Raw genomic sequence first — 27,048 nt, forward strand, 5'->3', positions numbered from 1 at the left:
AAATAAATCCAATCAGACCTAGAGACAGTAGTGTAAAACATGTTAAGTTAAATTTCCATTTGGTGTTCCCCTGAAGCGTTTCTTAATATAAATGATGTTGCATGAAACAGAGAAGCTCCTTAAAACGCCTGTGCTTAGTACTCAAGTTAAAGGAAAAAAAACATTCATATTTAAAGCATTATCTACAGAATTCAATACTTACAGTAAGTTGTTTTATGCAACTAGATCTGCAGTCCTACCTCACCAGTGTACATAAAATTCCAAAACAACCAAACCATGGTTAACGAAATTAAAAATAAGTGTTGAGTCCAGAAACCGACACCTCAGCTTGGTGTTCAAAGCAATAAATCTCTTTATATTTTTCAAGCAAATGGCAGTCCAGCACTGAAATCTGGAACTTTATGAAATGTTTCCATTCTGGAAGCAACAGTTCCAGTTCCATAGATCATGTGGCATTTGTTTTTTTTTGGTTTTGTCCACTTTGATTATATTGAAGAATGAAAATTCAAAAACCAACAAAACACAAGGGTGTCATCTGCAATCACCTCACAGATTTATCATTTAGAGTGAGCCCAGCCATATGGTCTTCGCTTATGTTAATGAAATCTCATGATCTTATTAGAAGCACCCAAATCACATATTGTTCTGTAGTACATACTGAATGTTCTGCCCAGCATGTTGTTCCTTTTTCAATTCTCAACTTAAAACAAAATCAGATTGAAAAAAAATGACTTTACATGAGCTTCATTAGGCACATGTTAATAAAGAAACACAGCTTATGATTGTTAATGTTCATGGATTTGGAAACTACATAAATGTTAAATGACAATTTGTTTGTTTGGGTTCATAACAACATGCAAGCTGCATTTGTATCCACTTCCTTTCCTGTAGTATCAGGGCACCACAAAAGGAGGATACAGCTTTGTAAGGTAATCCAAATAAAAAGGAACTTACACTTGTTTTTCATTTTTCTTTTGCTTCTATTTCCATTTTAATTAAAAATCTTGAGAATCAGACCTTGGAGTGTAACATATTAATTAAGCAAGTTAATCCCCAAGGGCTTGGCTGATGAAATTGTTTGGTTTTGTCCCACAAACCTCATTAAATCTTCTCACTTGGAGCCTGCTCACACTTTCTATTTATTGTAACAGACAGATAAAGATGTACAGTTAAGTACCTGATTATTGTTATTGTCTCAATTTTCAATTTTATTCTTTCTTTCCTTACCTGTGGGAATGAAAAAAAATATTGCATTGAAATCCCCACAGAGATCATCAGGAACATCAAGAGGAAAATGAGGAAAATATATATTTTTTACCTTTCTAAAGTGTTCTTTTTTGCTGTTTATTTCCATGGTTGGATAATAAGTAGCACTAAACTGAAGAATGCAAGTCTGTCCTCAGAGCAAGGATGGTATAGTGTATAGCTTGCAAATTGAAGTTCTAGCAATAGTTCTTCCACACAATCCCAGGAGTAACAAAACTAAGGGCTTAAAATGGTTCTCTGCCTTGGCTGATAATCCTTTTCTGGTCTCTAGTCTGAAGATGGCCTCCAGTATATCAGAGTGCTTTGTGATTTACTGTAGATGTCTGATGATGTGATTTAGATCAATATCCACTGTAACACCGTGGGAGTGAGAGGAACTGCGGCGAGCACTGGTAAAAAGTCAACGCCCCTACTGAGGAACCGAAGCAGCAGTGCGAGGTTAGCAAGAACCGAAAATATCACAATAAAGGTGAAAAACAAGAACAAAAAGCAAAAAGAAATGTACAGTATGCCACTGTGCATCATGACATCCAGGCTGGGCTTAAAGGGGTCCAGCCTGGGAAAAAGAATCACTTAGCACAGTGGTGACCAGACTGGACTTACCCTATTTAACGGGATCCAGTCTGGAAGAGCAGGGAGCGCAAGGCCAAAACAAAACAAAAACGTGACGTGTGAAAAAGGTCAGCCTGCCCAAGTAGAGATACATGACGGGACAGGCAAAAAAATTAATAAAAAGAAGAAAAACGATAGCTTTATGCTCGGGTACAATCCCCTCTGGGACTGCTGGTAAAAATTCCTCCCCTTCCGGGGGTTGCCTTGCTCGTTCCTTGGCGGGTGATCAGTGTGCTTTTAAAGAGCCTTTCCAGCTGTGGCTCATCCTCAAGCAGCCCAAAACAGCTGTTACTACTAAGCCAATGCATCACCCTTCATCCAGGGATCTGCCTCCACACTGAACACGCCCCCGTGTAAAGCCACACCACCCAAACCCAGAAAGAGGCAGTTTAACTCTTTGTTAACAGGCACGGCGATGGAGGTTAGAAAAGTGGGGAGTGCTTCAGAATTACCCTGAGATATACAGTATTGTCTTTCCGCTGGTTAAACATACACCTAAGAAGGACCTGCGTGTTCCAGGGAATACAATGACCAGTGGTTGGTGTACTTTTCATCCTTCAGAACATTATCTAATTTATATATACTTTTATATATACGGTATACTGCATCATACACTTTCCTCTTCTTTTATACAGTAATTGTGGTCGAGACATATAATATCCCCCCTTTCACATTCATCAAGAATGAAACAGAAGAAACAGGAACAGAAAATACAAAAAAGAGATGGGTGCCATTTAGAAAATTAAAATAACAGCGAAATTACTTTATATACAAGTTCTAATTGTCTGCCGCATTTTTGATGGAGGTTAGAAAAGGCACCTCAAGTGCTGTGCTGTTTCCTATACCGTACCTTACACTGTACAGTACACTGTATCAGGTTCACTGTGTAGCTTAACCTACTAGATTTTGTCTGTATTATAAATATCTGTTGGGCCACTAAGTATTTAATATAGTATAAAAATAAGCTGAGGTTCCTCCAGACCACTAAAAAGGGAATTTCCACTACTAGCCGTGCTGACCATCTATACTATTTAGCCACAATTACCGGCCTGTTTTGCTGTCCATTACTAACTGGTCCACCTCTGAAACACAGGAACTACAGAATCAATTTAGCAGGGAGAAATGAACAGGAGTCAGAAAAAAAACGATTATTTCTATATATATTGTTATAGGACCTCCGTGCTTTTAAATATCAAAGTCAATACAGAAACTAAAAACTACATTCAACTCAGTGGTGAATGAGACTGTCACTTCTTTCTTACATACAGAGTTGATGCACTTTCAATCTGCTCCAATCCTGAACCAGTGGACATATGTAAAATCTTGAGGGAAGCACATTTAAAATGGGAACTATCTAACTTGATGTTGAAGTTGATGCCCTGGATTCTTTCAAGAAGAGGCTTGATAAGCTACTTACAACTAATAAACTATTTGGGTCAAATGGCATCCTCATGTTTTGGTTCTGGCAAATTCTATTAAAAAACATGAATAGCTACAGCTCTAGTTTTTAACACTTAATTTTTAATGTTTCATATTCAACAGAGTTTATGAGTCAACATTATAATTATAAGGCACTTTTGAAAACAGTGCATCAGAAATAACTTGTTTTTATTTTACACATTATTGAGTGTAATTAAGGTCAACATGTTTGCACTCATTTTACAACAAGAACTGGTGGAAAGGTAGAAGAAACGGTGTCTACACTGTGCTAAAAACTAAATTTGTCAGGAAACTCTATTTTCAAAGCTTTTAACACAAATTCTGTATTTGTAATTTTTAATGATGTCACAAAACATATATGTAAGCTGTGATGGAGCCTGCTAGCTGAATCTGTATGTTACTCTGTATCCATATAGTGGTTGGAGCTTTGAACTCCTGCAGAATTCACATGCTAAACCCTATCCTTCACGCTTGCTTTAGCACAGATGCTTCTCCCTCCCTGTACTGAACTCCCATCTTCAGTACTAAACTCCCTGATAAGGGAATGTTTGTACTAAACTCCTGATAAGGAAGGAATGTTTAAAGTGCTTTCTGAGTCCTGGAGTTTCTTGAGAATGATACCTCAAAGACAGGAGGGGGAGGGTGTAGAGAAAAGTATATATAAGCTGTGTAGAGCCATATCCCCTCTGAGGAATTCAACAATAAGCCTCAAATGCGTTGTTCCTTGTATGCATACAATAAAGCTTGGCTTGACGAATGGACACTTCAGGCTCGAATATCTTGCTTTCTACAGCTGTCAAAATAATGACCATTGGCTTAACAATATCCAGCATTTTTATGAAATGCGCGGGGATTTATGATATTCTAGGTTTCCTTGGTACTTTGCTGTTATATACAATGTCATATATTCATAGTTTTATCTAAATTCTGAGCATAATATACAGCATTATTATTGACATTTTATGTACAACTTCTACTCATTAATTTAGAAAGCATAAATAATAGTTTAATTATTTGTATTGTGTACCCCGAATAAGTATTTTTACAGAAGCTGCACAGAAAAGAGGTACTCAATTATTCAATTCAGCAGTCAATATTGTAATTTTACTTAAATCGAAGCCATTTGAGCATTTGTATAAATTTTGACAAACCCTTTGTTATACAGATGCAGCCATTCAAAATGCACAGTACAAACTTGTACCGCATGCAACTACCCAGAAGCCACTGCCGTGTACCGCGGTATGTGATTGGCTGGCCAAAATGACCGTGGTGCATAGGTCATTAGTGAAAAGATTTAATCATTTTATCTCTTTACTGTGCACGTTTTAATCTGATTAGTATTGAATATTTATATATAAAATTGTACAACTAAAGGGAAATTTTAGTAGCTGACCATAAAAAGGAGAGAAGCATAACCCATCTGATGATCATAAACTATATTAATTTAGTAACATAAACATATTATGTAAACTGTATATGGCTGGTATTGGTAGTTTAAAGAAAAAATACACATCAGTATTCCACTTGCTCCCTATTCGCTCATTATCGGCGTAAACAAAAGCATACTTTTAGAATTTGATTAACAGGGAATATAATATGGAATCGCGTATCTAAACAAATTAATAACAATATTATTATATTAATATACTGTAGCAAAAACAGTAGTATAAGACTTTCTATTGATATGCGTATGGCTTTTTCAGTGCTTTTGGCATGATGGCCTAAGTGTGTGCATTATATGACTGAGGTTTGCAGTTCAAGCCCTGCTGTCGCCATGAGTTTTCTTTTAACAAATAAACATTTCTTTGAAGAACTAAAACAGCAAATATTATGGACACTATATTGACATTTTTTATATTTCTAAATATCACAAAGCGTTCGAAGTTAAGTCATTTATTAATAACAACGAATAATTCCATATTGCTACTGATATTATTACTGACAATAAATATTATCGACACTATATTGTCATTACAAACATGTAATGTCGGCCATATGGCGTATACATTACTGAAGCTAAAAGTTGAACCTTTGTCACTAATGTAACCACTAAATAAAGACATAAATATAGAAATCCCTATGTTACAAACTGTATATGGCTAGTATTGGTAGTTTAAAGAAAAAATACACACCAGTATTCAACTTTCTTCCTAAACATTTTAAGCATCAAAGTCTTACATGTGGTTATTTCAGAAACGTTTTTATGTGTTCCTTCTGACCATATTAAGTTTAATATGTGAATATTTAATATGTGAAAAAATTGAATCCTGATTTTTTATGGTCTGTAGCTCAAATTCTGCTTAACTAAAAATTGAAGAGTATTATTGGACAATGTTGTGAGGCTAAAGAAATCAATAACGATATTAATTTAAAGATCTAAATACATTGTAACACATACAGCCGGCATTACAGGCTGTGCCGGCTCACCAGCACGGTGACATCACCGCCTTTCCCTATATAGCTAGCAGGGACCTCAGCCGTCAGGCACAGGAGAGATCTCCCTTGAGCTCAATTGGCTGACACAGCTAGCAGTGATGCCGAAGGCCCGGGTTCGAGTCCCCAGCTGATTACTGTATTCCACTTTCTTTGTAAACACGTTTTACTTTTAATTTGACTCATTCACACATAATGAACCATAATCTTGACATGCAGGTGTGGATGTGTGCAAGTCTGAAGTAGAGTTAACAGCTTCAGATTTAAAAGGTTATTAATAATATCTTTAGTGTCATATTAACATTGGAATGTTCTTCCAAGTGTAAAAAGAGGTGATAGTCAACATGTCTCTTCTATACATTTTCAGTTTACAGACCGTACAAGATAATTTATTATAAATAATGTCTTCTGTATCGCATTAAAATTGGAATGCTTTTCACAGGTGTAAATCCACCTATTTTCTAACCGCTTTATCCAGGACAGGTAACAGTTTTACGCCTCCCCCATCCCTCTACCTGTCTGACTTTTTTTAAACCCTTCTGTGCCTGAATCGCATCAGGTGAGAAAAAAGTTAAACATACAGCGTACACAAAGATTCTAGGCTGACTACGAGGATCACCCGTTTTTATTATGGTTATTAACTATTGAAACCTGTTTTTAAAGCTTTAAAAATCATGCAATGTCTAGGTTAAGCAGGAACACATCATTATATCTCATTATTGATTTCTTTTTTAAAAATTAAAAAAAATTGTTTTCCCAGCCGTTTATAATATTGTGGCATTTTCGAGTTCGGCGAGGATGGACAAAGTGACTCAGACACTCGTTGAATGGCACAGCTTGCACAGCACCCCCCAGCACCCCCACGCCAGCAGAGACACACACGCACACTATTTCATTAACAAAAAGTAAAGCCACACTCTCTTGTTTAACAGGATTGTTTTGTTTCTGGACAGACTGTTAAACTAGAGGAAAAGAGTGCCTCCTTCTTTGAAGCATTTCGCTGATCCGGTCACGTATTCTTATCCAATCGTACAAAGTAAGTTTTGAGAATCTCCTATTCACCATGCTACTAATGGTTTGCCGGAGATTGCAAGGCAAGTCCCTTTTGCCTCTGGACCCATCAAAATTTACTGATGTGGCCCACCCCCAGTAAATTTCAAAAGTCACAAGATTTCGAAACACAAGAGCAGCATAGCGGTCGGCTCTGGCTTTCTTATCTATGCAGATGTATTCTAATCGCAGTGGAGGCACACCTGAAACACTGAAAGCATTTTCTTCCCTGTTTAGCTGATCTTTTGTTGCCTACGCATGCTTACAACTCCCTGGGTGAATTATCATACTTGACTGAGACAGCTTTAGAGAACTCAACATTTTTATTATTGACAAATTGTAAATACAACGTTTACATTGGCGCTATTCATTTTGGAGGAGTGTCAGCTGTCAATGAGAGCAGATTCCCCCCCCCCCCCCCCCCAGGCTGGGCAAATGATTTTTTTCATTAAAAAATAAATAAAATGAGATTTAATGATGTGTTCCTGTTTAACTTAGACATTGCATGACTTTAAAAGCTATAAAAACAGGTTTCAATAGTTAATAACCACTCTTTATGCGCAAAAAACTCTTTCTTGGAAAAATGTCTTACATTTCTTACTTTTGTAATGTGTTACAAAGAACTGACTGGCTTTAACAAAATATATTTACAAATCCTTTCGCCTGGCAATCTACCTGAATGCCCAACAATCTGAGAAGCCCTCCGTGAAACCATGTTCACTGACAGAATTACTGTTTTTAATGCGTGCTAATTTTCTGTTTCCTCTCCGCCAAATCTAATTAATATTTGCATGTTCTTTTGTAACACACACCTTTCTGTTTTTTTTGTATATCTAAGCAAGTGTTCCTGCATCCCTCTTCTGCACTATGTCTAGTCATGGCTTTTTTCTGTTTGCTTATTTCAAAGTAACACCTGCTCCATTTCTAAAACTTTTTGCTCAATTTTTGTATTTTTTACACCTCTAGCACTTTAACATCCTTAATTTTCATTTGTCTTAATTTGTAGACTGAATTTTAGTTTTCACTATCTTTTGTTTCTTGTCCTACAACTGTTATTATTGATCACCTAATTATTGTACTTGACATGACTTCTTTCATTCACCCTTTCCTGAACAGTTAACAGTGTAAACGTGATATTGTGATATTTTGTGGTCTCGTTGAATGATAAGTGTTGCATAGTTTAAATCATTTTCATTCTTAGAAATTATTAAACGCTTGGTTAAAAGCAAGGGATATGTGTTATAGTGCACATAAAAACGAGAGTTCTCTGCGGCATTAATGGAAACCCAATTTTAATGACAAAGTGCTGGAGTGATATCCTGGTAGGCACTGAGACCAGCACCAGTGGGAGCACTCCCGCAGTGAAAAAGAAAATGCCTGACTAACTAGGGATTGGACAGTTTTTCAATGCTTGTACAATCGATGAAAATGTTCAAATAAATGTGCTAAAGAAATAAACAAAAAACAAGTCACTTACTCCTTTATCATATTGGCTAACGAATGTCCTCCCTTTGCTAGTTAATGTTACTTCACTTTCTCGGGCGTGATTTCTTAGGCAAAAAACAGGCTGTTTTGTGTTCTTCCTAAGATTGTTGAGACATAAATATAGAAATCCCTACATTACAAACTCCAAGCATTTCATTTTGTCTATTGCTACAATATCGTCAGCAGTGTAGTTACAAGGAACATGTCAAAATGTTTCCAAAAGAACCACAATTGAACAAACTTTGATAATGGGAGAGTGCGTTGTTCTGCTTCCTATGGTTTTTATCGCATTAAGCCATATTGAGGAGTATTACTCTTGTTGTGAACGTGTGTACACAGCGGTCCCCCAATGTTCCAGTGAGTGCATAATTACGCATCGATGAAAAACCTGAGGTTTTCAAAAAGAGAATTATCTCACTGACAGTTTTATGTAGAGGCTGTGAAAAAGTCGAGGTCTTTAAAATGTGTTTTGTGATATTTAGAAATACCAACAAATTCAATATAGTCTCGATAATATTTGTTATCAGTAATAATATCAGTAGCAGTTTGAAATTATTTATTGTTATTAACAAATTACTTGGCTTCGAACACGTGATATTTAGAAATAGCAACAAATTCAATATAGTGTAAATAATATTTGCTATTTTAGTTTTTCAAAGAAATCTTTATGTGTTTAAAGAAAACTCATGGCGACAGCAGGGCTTGAACTGTAGACCTCAGACATATAAGGCACATGCTTAAGCCACAGATGCAGTCACGTAGAAAGCAGCCAAACAGCAGTGAAACAGCCTTACAGATATCAATAGAAAGTCTTATACTACTATTTGTGCTACAGTATATGAAAATAATTATATAATTATTATTTTGTTTAGATACACAATTCCATATTATATTCCCTGTTAATCGAATTCTAAAAGTATGCTTTTGTTTACGCCGATAAGGAGCGAATTGACAGAAAAGGTTAAAACATTATCACTTTTCACAAAGTATATAAACTTAATATGGTCAGAAGGAGCACGTAAAAATGTTTCCAAAATAACCACATTTAATACTTTGATGCTTAAAATGTTAATTGAGAAAGTGGAATACTGGTGTGTATGTTTTCTTTAAAATACAAATACCAGCCATTTACAGTTTGCATTATATGTTTATGTTCCTAAATTAATATCGTTTATGAGCATGTGAAAGGCATGGCGAATCAAAGATTCTCAAATCTTACTTTGTATGATTGGAAACAATACGTGATCGGATCAATGAAATGCTGTGGTGTTACTTTTTGTCAATGAAAAAATTAAGTATTTTTGTTTACAAAGACGGTTACAAAGAAAGTGGACCAGGGTAATACTTTGAGCTTACTGCTTGTCCAAGGTAATTCATTATAAATACTATTAGTAATATCTTCAGTAAAGACTTTGATGCATAAAATATTTCTGCATAATTAAAATATTTATGATTAAAGTGGTAGGCTGTGTACTTTTGTCCAACTGGGCAATCTTGCTTTTATAAAATATACCAACTTTTTAGTGTTTAATGATTAACATGCTGTAATACACAGTTTAAAATTAAAAGTCTAAAGAGTATACAACTTAAATTTCTTAATTGGATAAAGGTTGTCCCTTAGCTGGATTCGAAACCGGCTGATTTCTGGTGACAGCTCAAATGCTGTACATGAGAGGTTAAGCTTTATTGGCTCCACCTGGCGATTTTTAAAAGGTGATTCTGGATACTATTAACATAATCTGACTTGCATGTGGTTTAATGTGGAATGACGAGGTATGACGCATTATGACGTGTTCTGATGCGACATACCAACAGCACTGTACCGCAGCGTACCTTGCTCGTTTTGAATGGCTGCATCTGTATAATGCCTTGCAAAAGCTTTAATTTCCTATTGTATCACATATGAACAAAATACAAATATTCAATATATGCTATGTTATGTAATTTGCCAAACCACAACTCTTATCGAGAAATGCCCAAGGATCTTTAATAACCACTGAGTGTCAGGACCTCAGTTTAATGTCTCATCCGAAAGATGGTGCCCACTATAGTAAAGTATCCCTGCTACTATACTGGGGCAATAGGACCCACACAGACTGCAGGGTGGGCGCCCCCGACTGGTCCCACTAACACCACTTCCAGCAGCAACCATAGCTTCCCAGGAGATCTCCAATCCAGGTACAGACTAGGCTCAACCATGCTTAGATTCAGTGGGTAGTCAGTTGAGAGCTGCAGGGTGATATAGCTGCTGGCATATTGAATATACTGTATGTTATTGTCAAATTTGCTTACTTGTATACTTTATCTGTATATTCTATATACTTTCTAGGCATTCTATAAACTGCCAAGACTCATTTAGGTTAAGTAATTAAAGAACAAATACAAATACTATTTAAACAAAAATGTGTGGTTTATTAAGACTAACAAGACTTTAATAAGACTATTATGAATTAGTGATACAAATGCAAATAAAAAATATGTGAGAACAGCAGACCTTAGAACCTAATGGAATGACAACAAAAAGTATAATGCAATAACATTACATGCTGTAACTTAAATGATATTTTACACATAAGCTTGTCTTTAATCCAAAATATTTCTTCCTGGCACTTAGTCTTGCATTAGAATTTCACAAATTCTTGCCCAGTTCCAATTGATTTCTGAGTCACAACAAGCCTAAGTGAAATTTCTTTCTGAACATAGTCCAAATTCGGGAGATTGTTTTATACAACTAAAACTGTGGTCTGGAGTAAAAGTGCTTTAAAATGTAATGTTAGAACCTTTCACTTATTACCTTATTGACAACAGCCATGTTATGTTATTAGCATGTCCTCTGCCTCTATGTAATGGAACAAGTAACCAGATTCTAGATCCTGGTTGTACTTGCAGGAGTAACAGTATGTCACAAATGGTATGAATATTGACATTCTTGATGTTCTAAGAAAATTCTTTCTTGGGGATCACCAGTGTTATAATCACCATCAACTGAACTGATGACTTCCTCTAACTCTTCTTTTCTCTCAGTATTCTTTAAAACATTTCCAGGTCAGTGTGGTCTGTATCTGTGGTCTTTCTTTTTCCTTGATCAGAAAATAACCTTAGCGTCTATGGGTCAAGCACTAAGAATGTTGCCTGAAAGAGCCTCACTGTTAAGCAGCATATCCCAAGTCTGTGACACAGTCCAGTACATTTTTAAACTGGTCCATTCTGAAATTCCCTAATGATATATTGTGTAGCATTTATCTGGTCAGTCTGCTGCCCTTTTCTACCCAAGACAATGGGTCAGATGTTACTGTCAATCATCCAAAGGAGGACCAACCAAGAAGGAAAGCAGTATGGACTGAAGGACTATACCTGATGATATCATAACTTACCAATAATTCTGATTTCCTGCCTTACAAATTACTGCACAACTCATTTTCGTGCTCACTCTCTCCCTCCTCTTCTCTCTCAATATAACCTGGCAATCTGACATTAGCATTTACAGTAAATGATTGCAAGCAGTCCGTCTCAGGACTTTAATTTTATTTAAGACGGTAGGCTGAGAGGAAGTGAGTCTCTATTTAACTAATTGTTATTTTTGCCTCATCAATAAAATTTGGATTAAATAAAAATTTGGCAGTTGGATCTTTTGTCAACATTCTGATATCAGAACAGATACAAGTTCCTCCCAGCAGTCTTATTTGCAGCTGGACCTGAGTCAAAGTACTGTGTGGAAACTGTTTTAAAAAGCCAAGGTTCAGCAGACTACTGACTTTTTTGGAGAAGCTAAGCAAATGACTTCCTCCCACGCTTTGGTTCTTTGCCCCACCCAGCTCTGTTTTGAGCGGGAAGTTAGAGAAACATTTGGCCAATGGATCTTTGAGTATGATATGTCTATATTCACATTATAAATCTGGAGAGATAACTGTTACTCCAAACACATTTGATAAAGTTTCGTTCATGATGGCAAATGCAGGTTTACTTCTTTGAGAATATGAATAGAAACAACTACATACAGTATGAAACTGAGATAATCTATGAGATAAACAATAACAAATGTTGTTAGTTTATATATTTTAACTCTGATATTGTAATCCCTGAGTGAGCAAACAAACATTTTTATCAGGGCAAATTGATTCACAAATCAATTATATTATTTTTGTTGGTTTGCAATGCATGCTTTGATGTTGTAATATTAAATTGTATATTCCATATTTAGAATCTGTCTGAGACTGTTTCTTAATGTGTTTGATTTCTAGCCATTAAACCACTCTCACAATTTACTATTCCAATTTCTAATTGTTTCAATAAATTAAAGGCCTCACATCACTATAAGCCATAGTCCCTTATAGGGCAACCTTTTAATACCAGCATAATTTTTTTTTCCATTAGCTGAACAAAGATTAAAGCCTTCACTAGCCCAGACGGGGTCGGGGTTTCCTGTATTCAAATTTATGTTCAGGCCAATATTTCAGGCTAAAATAACAATTTTAATTTGCAAATTCCCCAGTGTTGTCAGATTGTAACACTGATGGTGCTCCAATCGATATGCTGTAAGTATGTCAATTGTAGACATCACATAATTAAGGTGAAATCAAATGCCCTACTTGCAGTGAAATCTCATACAAAATATTAAATAGAAAGTAAAGGCAAGACATGTTTTTCTGAATGTAGGTCTACTACTGGTTTCATTAAAACATGCATCCCATAAGCCCTTTGCATAACCTTGCCACAGAACAGTCAGTGAGCTCCTGTCTATTTTTTAAATGTTTTCATTTTATATCAATAAATAACATAGCTGGTAGTTTAAACATAGAAGAGCAATGTAAATGATCAAATTATAAGATATATTTCCTTAGCTTTTTAGAGTGAATTGTTGGGTACATAACATTCCCATATATATTTTTAAAACAGTTGAAAAATGTAGCTGTCAATGCTTTAAAAGCAAAAATTAACCATCTTAAACCATCTCTTTTCTATTCAAAATGGAAGATTTTTTTTTCTGACATTTCAATTAAGTTTGTTGTTTAAAGGACACACACATTCAAAAGACACACATTTTTGTCTCTCTTAATGCAGGCTTAAGTAGTGCTTAATGATGCATGATTGAACAGCTTTATATTTTAAATCTTTATGGCTCCCTCTGCTCAATTAATGAAGCACTACCTTTAGGGATGTTAATCATGGAGAGGACAGCTAATGCAGATTAAGTGCTGTTTTACTAGCTGGCTCCTTTACTGGCTATACAACCTACTGATGTTCATTCCCTCAGAAGGGTCCTCAGACATCTGTGCATTTCCAGTCAAAGAAACGGTTGATGCTTGAAACCTAACTGCCGTCTTCGTGCGGATTGACTCAGAAGTATGATAAAAGGAACAAAAGGCTGTTGTAGAGCTAACATTTGTTTCTGTAAATAGCTCACAATAGGTCTGTTCTAAGAAACAAACTTGTATTTAGCTCAGGTGAGTGATTTTGCACACATGAAAAATGCCAGACTTTCATTCACCCTACCGATTAGTTTAATGCATTCTTTCTCTGACATACAACTACTTTTTGCAATTTGCCATCCGCTAAGTACCACTGACAGCTTCCTGAAATTGCTGCAATTTTGAATCCATGATGTGCTTACAAAGAAGGGTCAGCTAACCACACTTTCTTGCCCAGTTATCCTGCACCCCAAATACCACCTAAATGTTTTCTGAGAGCCAGGTTCCATTGTCTGGAAACATTGTACAGTACTGAAGATTGGGAAGAGAAGTAATTTTGCTGGAAATGTGACTTCCCAGTATTTAATTGCAGTGCTAGTTTATTCTACATTTGCTCTACTGTAGTTCTAGTTTCACCCAGTGAAAAAAGGGTAGGATTTTTCTAGCATCAATGTTTCGGTCTAAAAAATACATTCTTGTCTTCCAATGAACTGATAGTTCATTTTTCAGATGACTCTGCAATTGTGGGGTGTATTAGAGAGGGGAGGGAGGAGGAATATAGGAGCTTCATTACCAATTTTGTGGAGTAGTGTCATCTTAACCATCTCCAGCTTAACACCAGCAAGACCAAAGAAATGATCTTCGACTTTCAAAGGAATACGTCTCCGCTGAACCCTGTTTCCATCCAGGGTGAGGACATAAAGGGCGTACATTCCTAAAAGTATTTAGGGGTACACCTGGATGATAAGCTGGAGTGGTCTGGTAACACTGACACCCTATACAAGAAAGGTCAGAGCCAACTCTATTTTCTTAGGAGACTCAGGTCCTTTGGTGTGTGTGGAACACTGCTACACATTTTTTATGAATCAGTGGTGGCGGTGGCCATCTTCTACGCTGTTGTGTGCTGGGGCAGCAGCATCATGACAAAAAAAATGCAAATAGGCTCAATAAACTTATCAAGAAGGCTGGCACTGTGTTGGGGATGAGCCTTGATGGAGGTGATGGCTGAGAGGAGAATGCTGACCAAGCTCACAGCCATCATGAACAACACCTCTCATCCGCTTCATGGGACTTTTACTGGGCAGTGGAGCACATTTAGCAATAGACTGCTCCAGCTACGGTGTTCAAGGGAAGGTTTCCGCAGGTCTTTCCTCACGGCGGCTGTCAGGGTGTATAACGCTGCCCTAGGCTAGGACTGTTAGCTCTTCATTTGCTCCTCTATGGACAGCATGTTTACTCCATTGTACTTTTTGGACAATCAGTCTGTATAAACCTATGCACATTTTGCACATATTTTATTGTTTTTACAGTGACTATGATCAGCACATTTTGCACACACCTATGTATTTATTTATTTTTATTTATTTATTTTGTTGTCTTTTGTTTTATAACTATTCTGATGTCTGTTTTGCTTGTCTTGGGCTGGACTGCTGTAACACATCAATTTTCCTATGGGATTAATAAAGTATTATCTATCTATAGGTAGCAACTAAGAGTTCAGTTGCCTCCTTAATTTCACCCAGTTTTTCCAAAATGTGAACTAGGGTCCCCCTCTATGTTTCCAGGTTTTTGATCATATCATATATTTTAAAATAAAAATGCATGCATATTGTATGTGCAATGTACAGGAGAGTAGATGTTAAATAATTAACCAGTGGTTAGTGGGATTAAATACCCAGAATTCTGCTAGTAGGGGGTCATAACAAGTATGGCAAATCCAGGACTAATCACAGTGTTTTCAGGTTACTGTATTCCATATACAGTACATACTGTATTGTCACTGTATTCCAGTAAAGCTATTTAAAAGATGACAAAAATCATAATGTATCACTTTTTGACTAAATTGAAACAAACGTAGTCCTAAATATTATTCTTAAACTGACAGATTGTAGACAAAATTAAAATTGATAATAAAACAGTACTCATCCCATTGTGTCCAGCTGAAGAAAAGACTGTTAACAAGAATATCTGGCAGTATTTATAAGCTGGCCTGCAGCATTTCAGTAAATCACAACAAAAATGAAAGTGAAAGCAGAAAATAAAAAGCTCTAGCTAGAAACAAATGCTTTATCTTTACTGTTTCAAAGAAGATAAAAGGCTAAAGACAAAGACAAAGCTGTTTCATTTTTGGTCCTGGGAGGGATGTGGAAATCCAAAATTCTCTTCAACCTCCCAGCTCCATGAATAGCAGTTAAGATTATACTAGATATCTAACTAATGTATGCAGTGAGTGTTAGTAATTGAGTTAAGCTAAAAGCTTAATGTCACAGCATGTAGCATGAAACCTAAGGCTCACACACGACACTGCTCCTCGCTTTTTACAAATTTCTACAAAAGCTACTGTATACCATACTTTCAGTATGTAAAAAACCTTGCTCATGTCTGCTTGCCATCCCATGGCTATCAATATGACAGTTACGGGAAATAAGCAGCTCTTTAGGTGAGACTTGATGCACAGAAGAATACATTTAGTCAACCATTTTGAAAACTAAAATGTATTTTTCAGGCTTTTGTGACAGTAGTTCAATTATTATTAAATTGGTGATTGAAAAAATAAAAACAGGTCATTTATAATCATCTTTCAATAGCTCAATCCAAAACAAATACTCTAGTTTGTGACTATTCAACTTGCTTCTAGTCCAGTCTGCCAATTGCAAAAATTTTCAGACACCATAAACTCTTTCTCACAGAGCTCTTCTCCATAAACTATGCCAGCCCTGCCTTCAGGTTGATTACAAAAGAACACCAATTAAGAATGAACAATTCTTGGTCATTGATATTCAGTTGCCTAAACCTGGGTTTTTCAAAAAATCATGGAGGTCCACCCACTTGTTTTTCTTCTAGGTGAGTTTTCAGTTACGTACCTGCACCATTAATTAACCTTCATTTGCATTCTGAAATGGTTTCATCTCTTAAATGTTGGAGGATGCATTTCATCTAATGCATTTCATAACTAACTTAAACACTCAAATAGAAAAAAAAAACACAGTTAAGGGGTTGATTATGTAAAGAAATGGACAGAGAGCTGCTGGTGCAGAAAACAGTAGTAGAACATTCCATATTCTAACAGCTGTGATTCAAGGCCACCCTTTAAAGATTCCTTATGTTTAAATAATTAGCGCTACAGATGTCTTCAGTTGATCCTTCTGTTTTTACAAGACGTTAATGTACAATTATGAAACAATTCTGGTACTTCTGGTACCAATTCCACCTTTGAGCAAACAACAAGCTAGTCCTACAGACCTAGAGGAGACATGAAGTATACAGTATGTGTCAGAAAATCATAGAGTAAATCATATTCTTATGATGGAAACAATGTCAAATAGAATGATCACAAACAATACTTCACAGATACCTTTTCAATGTGAATCACGTCATCCACCAAAAACAAGGTATTGCTTACATAATGAATTCCAGAATTCAAAAGTAAGACAAAATAAGTACTGTATAAAAGAGAATATGCATTTTTTCTCGTTCAGAACTTAACAGCAGATGCTTCTTCTGAGGCATCACCTGTCTTAGCTCACTTGTGATGAATTTTATATCCTTGTAGTTTTTCAAACACAGTACACACAAATTAGCCCCAAGGGGGAAAAAAAGAACTTCTGCTATTTTACAGAGGGTCCAAACTTCCTTACAGCAGATTTGACAGCACATTTTTAGTTATAGATAACAATTTATGAGCTGCAAAAAAGCCTTTTATTGCAGAAAAAGCTTACTTGTGACCTTAAAGACATTTTAATTTCTTTAAACATTAAAAATTATCCAATGCAAAACACCAATACAGTACACAAAGAACCAATAATTAAGTCAGAAATACCAATTTAAATATTTCACTGTGCTATACATCACAGAACACAATAACTACCAAGGTTAAACAGCTGAAATAAAACTTATGTTTGAATATACTTATATTTTTGATAAAATCTGCAGATTTTTTCTCTATTTTCTGAGGTATACACCATGTCATGCTGAAATGACCATGTTAGGAAATTTGGAGGAAAAAAAAGCACAAAATACTTGTATTTCTTATTTATTTTCACATTTCTGTATGTAGGGAAACAGTGGTTAGCATTGCTGCCTCACAGTACTGGAGTCCTGAATACAATTCCTGGTGCTATCTGCATGGAGTTTTTATGTTCTCCATGTGTTCCTGTGGATTTCCTCTCCAAAGACCTACTGGTAAAATTAGCCCTGTTGTGAGTGTGTGTGTTTGTGTCTGTGTGTGTCCTGCCAGGCTGTATCCTGCCCTGTGGTCTTTGCTTAATAGGATAGGCTCAAGCTCCCCTGTGAGGCTGTATTGGATAAAGCAGTTAAATGGATAGATAGAAGTCCATATTTATATCAAAACTGATGGGAAATGTTTCATTAGGTAAAGCTTTCAAGATCAAGAACTAGAAGCAGTACCTTTCTTTTTTAATTTAACAAATATCTCATACAATTTAATATATCAAAAATGTATTAATATAACATATACAAAATATATTTACCAAGCTGTGTGCTACTAAGTTAAATGTTGATTTTGGTAATACAGTATTTTTATATTTCATTTTATAATAACCTGTAAATTATAATTCAACATAAAATACATTAAGATTATTATATTAAGAAAATAATCCAAAAGTAAAAATCCTCATGTGAATAAATATGGAAACCCTTAGATTCAGTAGCTGATCACACTTTTTTGAGCAGCAGTGATTTCAACTAGATGTTTCCTGTGACTGTTTATCAGTCTCTCACATCAGCTTTTAGGACTTTTGGCTTACACAACTGATTCAAGTCAGTGAGATTTATGGTTTCTTTGCATGAAAAGCTTGCTTTGTGTCCTGTCATAAAATTTCAACTTGGTTTAAGTTTGGATTTTGACTTGACCAATTCAAAATGCAAAATGTATTATTCTTCAGCTATTCAGTTGTAGATCTAGCTTCTTTATTCTGGTTTGTTGTCTTGCTGTGTGACCTACTTTTGGCTCAAATTTAGCTTATGAAATGAAGACCCAATTGTTCTTCAATATAATTTGGCAGAATGACAAATTATCTATCAGTGTTGGTAAGCCATCCCAGGCATGAGGCAGCCAAACACCCCTAAGCCGTGATACTCCCACCACCATTCCTTGACAGTCAGGATGAGGTTCTTCTGTTTTCCCCACACAAAACATTGCTCACTGTCACCCGCAAGTTCAATTTTTGACTCGTCTGTCCAGAGATCATTGTTCCAGTAGTCCTGTGGATTGTTCAACAATTTCCGTATAGTCTTCTCCTGATGGTTGAGACATGAACTCTGCCATAGAAGTCATTAGCCACATGAAAAGAGAGGCCCTGCAGATCCTTACTCTGAGATGCTTTGTGACTTCCTAGATGATTTCATGAGGTACTCTTGGGGAGATCTACGCAGAATGACCGGTCCTGGAATTAGTTATTGTGGTCTTACATATTTTCAATTTCTCTCTGCCAATGGATGGAACACCATAGGTTTAGAAATGGGGTTACTGTATATACTTCTCCACACTGATGCGCATAACCTATTCTTTTTCTGAGGTCCTCTGATCACTATTGATTGTGGCATTATGTATTTCCCTTATCCTGTATGTTGAATGTCAAACTCAGAAACATACTGACCATTATATAAGGCTTTTGTTTTCTACCTCTATTGCACTTCATCACATTGAACTGTGAAATGTAAACCCTTTTGATAAAGAAAATATTGATTAAACAATGTTATTTTGGTAACAAAGTCTAATATATATATAATTATGGAACAAGTAATAGGTTTATTCCATGCTGAAAAAAAGAAGAAAGAGAACACAACGTTTCGGCTGTGGAGCCTTCTTCAGGTGTGTCATTGGGTTCAATCTCTGGGTTGTTATGCATGGAGTTGTCATGTTCTCATCGTGTTTGTGTGGGTTTCCTCCTGGTGCTCCCGATTCCTCCCACAGTCCAAAGACATGTTGGGAGATGAATGGGTTTCTGTACAAATGGCCCTGATGTGAGTGTGTGTTCGTGTCTGTATGCACTGTAATGGACTGACGACCAATCCAGGTTGTATTCCACTTTGCACTCAATGCTTGCCAGGTTAGTGATTGAAATGTCATTGCAAATGTGACAGAGGGATGGATTCACCGAACTTTATGAAACTACTTTCAAATCAAATAATGTATTCACAATAAAACAAAGGACAAACAACTTGACAGAATCAGTAACACATAACAATTAAGAAATAAATAACAGGAAAATTCATAAATAAATGCTACTTTTGTAAAAAACAAAACAAATAAATGTGTGGTTGCCAATAACTATTCTTTTTTTTCCAAGTGTCAAGCAGCTTCAGCACATGGAAAGTGAAAGTGAATGTGCATAAAAAGAGTGAAGTGCTTTCACTTCAACATGCTAATGTGCCTAAAAAGAGAGGTAGCACTGACAGGAAGAGCGATGCACCACTCACTATCAACACGGCAAGGGCAATCACACAGGTTCCTGGCAAGTCTCAAAGGTTACTGTTGCCCAGCAGGCTGAGTAAACCCTGGCCAATGCCTGCCCCCAAACACTGAAGGTACTTGAATGACTGTGCTGCTACTGCAAGGAATGTCCCAGTAACAGCTGATAAATGACAAAGACCAGGGTTGAACCAGTTATGCCTGAACTACAAGGCCAACCTACTTAAAGGAGTGCCTTGACGCTACCTGGAATCCCACTGTATTTATTTGACACCCCTCTTTACTTGACAGATAAATCAGAGTACATGTTAAGCTGAGAACAGAATCATAATTTCACAGGTGTCCAATTCTTCTTTTCCCAATGCATTTGGCTTGGAAACAGGAAAGTTTTATTTCCATTTTACTGTGAGATGCTAGCTGCTCTTTGGACCTTAACTGATCTAATTTAAAACACCTATTACTCAAAAAGGTTCCACGAAATAAAGATAGATACAGAAACTATAAGATTTCAGGTGGAAGTGCTTTACAGTCATACCTGTATAATTAATTTTCTAGCAATTTATATACAGTATATTAAAACATGTTAAACACAAAAAAATAGGAATTTAAACATTTTTTTCCAAGTATTAAAGAATTTAGAAAATATAATTGATGTAAGACTGAAAACATTTTAATCAGGGAAACTAAGGGACAATTTTATAGACTTCAATGAGCAATAATCCTAGATTCACTTTCCAAAACTAAAATTAGGTTTTGGAAGATCAACACTTAAGAGTCTGCAAAACTGTTAAAAAATAATTAAGGCTAAATTTAAAATAACGGACACAGAGGGAAATCTACTTTCAAAGGTATTTCAAAAGCGCTTTTCAGAAATTAAAGATTGACACTTCATGTGTAAATCAGTATGTCTTGTGAAAGAATAACATACAGTCCACAGAGAAACAGTGAAGAGTTTCTAGAAGAAGACCAGGGCACTCTAGAACAAAATAATGTGAAAGAGCAGATTGTTCTTTGGGCATTCACATGAAAGAAGTAAGTAGCTCCGCATAAGATGCATTGATGATTATATACAGAGAACAGCATTCATAATCACTGGCCGTTTTCAACATACTATAGGCCTGCACTCGTGAAATGCAGGAAGACCATGACCATAATCGTTTCTCTTGGTTAACAAATCAGCCTCATCTTTGACCAGATTTTAAGTTAAATATATTAATAACAAGCCCCAGCTAGAATTTTACATCATAATATGCTAAGCTACAAAAGTTTTTATACAGTAGCTACTGTGAGATTTTCTTTTAATTTTTCTCTCTTGAACAAGTATGACTGAACACAAAATGTTAAGCTTTCAAATAACATTGGGAAAATATTGATTACAGTTATTTTTTATCCATTCTGTCGAATAAGTGGCATGTAAGTGGAGATGCCTTAAAATACATTCTGATATTATTTATACAGAGCTTGTCACCACAGGAATAAATAACTGCTTAAACTGTTGAATTACTTGCACAGTTGTTTTGCTGCTTAAAGGCCACAAGTCCACTGATTTTCTATCATTTTTAATACATACCTTCATAGTTTTGTTGAGGGTTTGCAATGCAAAACTTGCCATAGTGTCATATGAATTTGTTGTGTCTTTGTACAGCTCATTGAAAACAAACAAAAAGAATTTAAGATTAAAACTCAAATCTATGGTCCGTATATATTTTTAATAAAAAAGAAGTATTCAGCTCTATCATCTTAACTCTAATAATAATAGAAAAATTCTGCTGCCAAATGACTTGTAACTGTTAGGGGCAACAGATGGGATATTTTCACTTCAGTTAATGGTTATTTTTTATCTTGGCAGGATCTGTAAAAGCCTGCTCTTCCCAAGAGGTCAACTGCATGCCAATGTTTTCTCCTGAAAACCATAGATGTGTAACTTTGTGCTAATATGAACTCTTCCTTTATTAGAATGCATGGCTATGAGATCCTTTGTCTTGGTTCAAAATCCCCCTGAAGACTCAATTGTATGTCGAAACATGTTTGTTATCATACCTAGGAGTGCAATTAATAAGACACAGATTGAGTTCCACTAAAGCGCATTAAGAAAGCCACAGAATCAGATTGTGCCTTATGAAGTTACCTGGCAACACTGTTAGTAACCACCACAAATATATCAGATCTTTCAAAACTTGCAAGCATTTTTAACTTCAATGCTGATGTTGAAAAATACAATATAATTACGCAGTTGTTCATTTTACTGAAATATGAACTACAGCATACTCTGACCTCCTGAAGGCCAGAATTCTAGAAGGCCAGAATTTGACGCAAACTTTGTCAAGTTTTTTTTAATTTTCCAAATTTTGTGTTTGTCCAAAATTAAACAGAACACTGTTTAATTATATTTTAGTGAAGCTACTGTATATACTGTACAAAGGATTATACATTTTAAATGCATTAAAATGTTATTACACTGGTAATATCACTATTCATTTCACTTATGTATTTTGTATACAATGTTTTGCAGTATACGCTCATCAGAAGAAAAATCACTGTAATCTAATTTTAATGCATACTTATGGAGCAGCCTTATCACAAGAACCTGAAAATACTAATCTTTTCACATCACATAATTCATAATTCATAATGTGTTCCAGGCTGTTTCTCTAAGCCGGAATTTTTAAACCGTGGATATGTACAGTGTAACAATTTCCTTTATAAGTACTTATATATAAGCAGTTATATATGAAGTCATATACAGTGCCTTGCAAAAGTATTCAGACCCTTGACCAATTCTATTACAAATCCTACATTGAAATAATGTTCTCTGTGATATTTTTATTTCTAAGCACTGAAACTCAAAATTAATTATTTTAATGTGACATTGTTTTATGTTAGAAATAAAGTTAAATAAATGCTTAAATTCTATTATTGGAAAAAGACTGTCCCTCAGCATTGAGAGGGATTGGAAACCAGGAGCTTTCACTGCTCTACCTAGCTGTTTTACAAAGTAGTGCAGTCCCACCACTGAGTATTTTTAAAAAGCTGTAGTAGGCCACAACACCTGAACAACACAGTACTGCATTATCCCCTGCATTCTGAATGGCTGGATCTTTAACAGATTAATTTAAGCAGTGTGCTGCATTTTCCAGTGTACATTCTCAATGGCTAGATCTGTAAAACTGATGCATATAAAATCCAGTTCACAATGTTTTGGCAGATGCAAAGTCTTAAACAGTTGCGTTTTGAATTTAGGAAATCAAAATCAACAATAAAAACAATAACAATTGTAAATTTATTACATTGCTTTTATATTTTGATCCCCATGCTCATCGAGGCCTTAGATTAAAAAAATTTAAAGATACAAATAAAAAAAACTTTTTTTTTCCAGCAGTATATTAACATTACCACCCAAAAGAGAGCTGAAGAGAGTGAACGGGACTTAAAATTCTATTACCACTGTTTTCCAAGAAGACTAGTTAAGAGTCCTAACATGAGTGCTTGCTCTAGTGTAAAACCATTTAAAATGTACTGCATACCAATTTTATTAGACCTTTAAATTATGATTTTAAAAAGGAATATTACTGTATGCTTACCTGGAATACATCTGTTCTTATGTGGAAATACGAGAATTTTGAGGTAATATTTACAATTGACCCTTACAGATGGAGTGTGAAGCTATTTTTGAAGACATTTAGTGTTTCTTTATGCCTAATGTACTGTATGTATTTGTTGTAGACACTAGGAGTTTTGTTATCCACTAGGAGTTGAATTAATAAACCTAATGAATAATTAAACGCTTAAACGTATTTTTGTAGATTCACATAGTCGGAGAATATTGATTTGTGGTTAATTGAGAACATATTTGCTTAACGGGTGTAAGTGGGCAACAAACTTGTGAATTCCATAATCTGATGAAGCTTTCTCAAAAAAATAACATTATTATTATTATTTCTACAATACATGTGGGTTTTGTTCATTGCCTTTTGTGGGAGTTTCTCCTTTTTCATTTTCAAATGGTCAATATGACATAACTAGGTATGCTATAATGTCTCAATATGCCCACTTAGAGTGAGATACAATGTTTTAAACGTTTCCATCTTACTCATGTTGTACACCATTCTACATATAGCATGAAGCAAATGTTGCCCAAGTATCATATTACAGGTTATCCAATTCCTTTACACTGGACTCTGGACTGCATTACGTAAAACTGAAACTGGTGTGCAACCACGCTGTAAATAATTTTGCCACAGAATCTCAAAGATAGACTAACCTTCCATTGCTACCTCCAAGTAAGTGCACTTTTTGTATTTTGACTAAAACCAATGAATAAATAATATAAGATTAATTTAATGTGTCACTGATTGAATTAAATTTTACCTCCATTATTTAAGGTGCTTTGCTTCTGTAACAGAAATGGAGAAAAATGCTTTTTTAGATTTGCAGCAAAAGAATACTAAAAAGACTGTTCACTCTTTTAATGAGCTCTCAATAATTGTGTACATGACTAAGCTACACTACTAATTTCCTTTCAGTTTTTCCATGGATTTTTTGTGATGGGCTTTGCTTCTAATCTTCAAGCGCTTTAGTCCAGCTGTAGCCGTTTCTGCTTTAACACTTTTTTCATGTTCTCTTTCTTGGAGGCTATGCAGTTTGACGTTTACACTATTAACACTACTGCCTGCTGCCCATAAGACAGGATTTGGTTTTCTTCCACATTTTACAAGTTCTGTTGCCAGCACCGAAGATTAAGTATTGTGTCATATTGGCTGGCAATATCACCTTCTTATTTTCTTTTATCAGCAAAAACCAAACTCGTTTCCTAAGGTGATTTGGTAATTAAATATTGAAATATTGAAACTCTATTGGCTGTTGGCAAAAAAGAATTTTCAGTCACACAAAAAGAGCTTTGAGCAATTGCACAAAGTCAGATGAGTCAGAACCTTAGTGCTACCCAGAAATATGGAAGAAGAATTTCCATCTGTACTTTATGCTCAGGACTTCATCTGTAAATATATTTGTGCAAAAAAGAAGTCCTACTTTGTATGTAAGATAACACTCATTACTCAGTTTATTAAAGTAACGGTTGTGCATAACATGATAAAAAATGAAAACGTGTATCTCTCACTGCTCTTGGACACACAGAGATGTAACCTTGGTGTCAGCTGGTGTTTTGGTTATTTCATCATCAGACACCCTGGTGCAGCTGGGGGCTCAGCTTATGTCCCAAGTGGCATTGAGCTAACAACCGCAGGATACTCCTTCTGATTGTGATCAGAAGGCAAAACAGTACTAATGCTTTAACATGCCACTTATCAATCTGTATTGTACATCCACAAATTAGGTAAATACAACATTTAAAAAGCCAAAAGACAATTGAATTTTGCTTCCTGTGGAACACATTTCTGCAATATGCAATATGTCTCTTCAACTGTACTGAGTTACTTTCAGTGAGTAAGGGCATTCAAATTTCAGGGGGTAAGGGAAACTGTGATTTTAAAAGCTCATCTTAGTCTGCAAACTAAAGAGAGAAAAGCAGATCAGATTTCATTTGTTTAGTAATTAGCAAACTATCTGAATTTACCAACACAAAAGGGGAAATAATATGATGTTTAACATGAATTGGAAAGGTTGGTAAAAGTATTTGGGATATTTTTTATATTTTATAAGTGGTAGAGGTACAGATTTGAACTTTAAATGACAATAATAGCTGACAACAATATGTTAGGTGGTCTGAAAAGGAGATTGTGCAATACCATATTGAAAGAAAGCATGCATTCAGAATCACACAGCAGTAGGAATTGACATAAACATTTACAAGCAAACACACTTTCAGGGTCTTTTTTGTAGCAGTATTTTCAGTCTCTTGGAGACACTGGTAAAGCTGTATATTATGTGGTCCAACCCGTCCTTTGGTGCTAGGTCATAAAAAATTGTATTCCTGTTTCTGGGTTTATACAGCATCTTTGCTCTCAGCTCAACCACACAGAAAAACCTGCTTAAAGTTTCTTATCCTGCTATATTTGAACTGAATTTACTTCTCTGGGAACCTTCACTCTATTTCCTCAGTGATGATTCTATCCACTCTCTACATTCTCTGAGAATTCTACACCACTGGAAGGTGCAGATAGTCAGACTCTCAGATGCTCTAAAGATAATCATCCAGTTTTAGACTCCTCCTCAGTCATTTTTGTGGTGGCATTTAAGACATGTAATTTTACTGGGAATGTTAAGAGTCTGCATTGAAAATGCCAAAGTATTTACCTTAACAGCACTTGAAAAGGAAAATGGTTGTTATGAAAATCCTTTCATTGCAATGCTCAGCTCCTGAGAACTTTTCCTAGAGTCCTGCATATCCTACCAAAAGCTCTGCTATTCTTAATGTGCTTGGTGAGTGTAAGTTTGCTGGAGGTGTGCAGGTCTAAAGGAACGGAGAGTAAGGTTACTGGGATAGATAAATAACTATTAATGATTGAGATATACTGTATACAGTATGTACATAGTGTGAAAATGCACATTTCCACGCTATATATAAATACATAAGCTTTAATATAAATTGCCAGTAGTTGTATACTTCATTATACACTAATAAATGCACTTTTTTCAAATGCAAGAAGTTGTTTCTTATTCATTATATCAAGCACTTCAGTGTATTTAAAAATAAATTACACAATTAATGAGGAAAGTTTGGAAGGCCAATCAATTACAACAGAAAGAAAAAACCCTTCAATGAATCGTAGGAAAATGTCGTAAAGGAGAAAGGGAAGAGTAAGTGTGTGGTATATTTAACTTATTATGTAACATGCTTTTAATTCTATTAAGAGTATATGCATTTTTAATGTTGCCCCAAAATCTGCCTGCTGTGGCCTAGAAGTAATAAAAAAACTAAAAACGAGCTGTTATTCTATCACTACACCACCAGTAGGTCTCACC

At 35.5% G+C, this 27,048-nt stretch overlaps 1 protein-coding gene across 1 annotated transcript in view; it reads right to left on the reverse strand.

Moving 5' to 3' along the window:
• vps8 (VPS8 subunit of CORVET complex) overlaps nucleotides 1-27,048 on the reverse strand; it is a 372,860-nt gene that overhangs the window by 31,343 nt on the left and 314,469 nt on the right. The window lies entirely within an intron of this gene.

The sequence above is a fragment of the Lepisosteus oculatus genome, chromosome 12 (genome assembly GCF_040954835.1).
Source record: "Lepisosteus oculatus isolate fLepOcu1 chromosome 12, fLepOcu1.hap2, whole genome shotgun sequence".
In the NCBI taxonomy this organism is placed as follows: Eukaryota; Metazoa; Chordata; class Actinopteri; order Semionotiformes; family Lepisosteidae; genus Lepisosteus; species Lepisosteus oculatus.